Source organism: Rhinopithecus bieti, unplaced genomic scaffold (assembly GCF_001698545.2).
Source record: "Rhinopithecus bieti isolate Rb0 unplaced genomic scaffold, ASM169854v2 scaffold_6908, whole genome shotgun sequence".
Classification (NCBI taxonomy): Eukaryota; Metazoa; Chordata; class Mammalia; order Primates; family Cercopithecidae; genus Rhinopithecus; species Rhinopithecus bieti.
Genome location: NW_016805193.1, coordinates 582,552 through 584,809, shown reverse-complemented (window position 1 = coordinate 584,809; position 2,258 = coordinate 582,552).

Genomic DNA, 2,258 nt, shown 5'->3' with positions numbered 1-2,258 from the left:
AAAAAAAAAAAAAAAAAAAAAAAAATGACATCCTAAGGTTTATAATGTACGCAAGTAAAGTGTATTACAACCATAACACAAAGGCCAAGAGGGATAGAGTGAAAGGATACAGTTGTAAGATTCATATACTGCATGTGAAGTTATATAATTTATTTGAAGGTAGACTGTGGTAAGTTAGAGATTATCTATAAACTGTAAAGAAAGCTCTAAAAATAAAAATTAAAAAAACAGAGTGGTCACATAAGGCAACAAAGGAGATAAAGTGGAATCATACAAACCACTCAGTAAATTCAAAAGCAGGCAGAAAAAGCAGAACAATAACCCAATTACAGATTTAAAGCCATATTGATAATCACAGCCTACTCAGAAAAGCTCTTTTGGGGTCAAAAGGAAAAGGCACTCTCACCCTCCACATCAGAGACTGGACTGTGGAGATGGTGGCCCAGAAGAAAAACAAGGGGCTGGAGCACCTTGTGAAAGCAAAGAAATACCTGAAAACTTTTTTTTTTAATGGAAGCCAGATTATGACAGTGCTGCTTCTGAATATGGAAAATATATTTAAAATAACAATAACATTAAATGTAAATAAACCTTTCAATTAGAAGAGATTGTCTGATTGACTAAAAAAGCAAGACCCAACTGTATGCTGCTTAAATGAAACTCACTTTAAATGTAAAGTGAAATACATTGAAACTAGGCTGGGCACAGTGGTTCACACGTATAATCCCAGCACTTTGGGAGGCCAAGGTGAGAGGATTATTCGAGGCCAGGAGTCCAAAACCAGTCTGGGCAAAATAGCAAGACCCTGTCTTCAAGCAAAAAAAAAAAAAAAAAACTAAGTGGCAAAAGGTATACTATGTTTAAACCAATAAAAATAAAATGTTAACTAAAAGTGACAGAATGTATATTTTGAAAGGCTAAAAAGACTGTATACATACACACACAGTGGTTATCTCTGGGTTACAGATATAAGTAATTTTTGTTTTTTGTTTTCTTAACTGTACTTTGTCTTACAATTATTCTGTCATAAGTTTATGGGGATTTGAGGAGTGTTTGTTTGTTTGTTTGTTTTTAAATAGAGATGATGTCTCACAGTGTTGCCCAGGCTGGTCTCGAACTCCTGGACTCAAGCGATCCTCTCACCTTGGCCTCCCAAAGTACCAGGATTACAGGTATGAGCCACTGTGCCCAGCCTGTTGTGTTTATTATCAGAAAAATAAATTTTTTTTTGAGACGGAGTCTCGCTCTGTCGCCCAGGCTGGAGTGCAGTGGCGCAATCTCAGCTCACTGCAACGTCCACCTGCTGGGTTCATGCCATTCTCCTGTCTCAGCTTCCCGAGTAGCTGGGACTACAGGGCGCCCGCCACCATGCCCGGCTCATTTTTTTGTATTTTTAGTAGAGACGGGGTTTCACCGTGTTAGCCAAGATGGTCTCCATCTCCTGACCTTGTGATCCACCTGCCTTGGCCTCCCAAAGTGCTAGGATTACAGGCGTGAGCCACCACGCCTGGCCAGAAAAATAAATGGTTTTAAAACAAAAGAATATTTGCTGAGAATACACTAAGCTGTCACTGCTATGTAATAATTACTCTTCAGAGTAATGAGAGCAAAAGAGCCCTCTGTTTATTTCAGTCATTTATTTAATGGATATTTATTATGTGCCTGTGTGCCAGGTGCTAGGTGCTGGAAACACAATGGTAAGCAAAAAGATAAAGTCATTGCCTCCTATAGCTTACAGTTTAGAGGAGGAATCAGACATGGGGGAGCCGTGTAACCCCACCAGTGAATTTTTATCTTCAAACTGTGAGGGGAACTAGGAGGGAGTAGGATATGGTATAGCAGGAGCACATAACAGGGACCTGACCAAGATGGGTAACAGGGCAGTATCCCAGAAGTCACTTCTGATCTGAGATCCAAAGGAAGAGGGATGGGAGGGAGCAAACCAGGACCATCTAAATCCTTCTTGGAGATTTTTCTGGCTGTAATTGACAAGAAAGAACTCTCTTCTCTGGGATGAAAGAAGCCTTATCATCTGCTACATGGAGGAAGCCCATTTTTTACTTGAGAGAAGGAAATCAACCCATAAAGAGAAGCAAAAAACTGGGCTTTTTAAAAGACGTTTTTAGAGTAGTTCCAGGTTCACAGCAAAACTGAGAGGAAGGTACAGAGATATCCCATATACTCACTCCTGCCTCTGCACATGCATAGCCTCTCTCATTCTCAGCATTCCCCATCAGAATGTGCAAAATGGTACATTT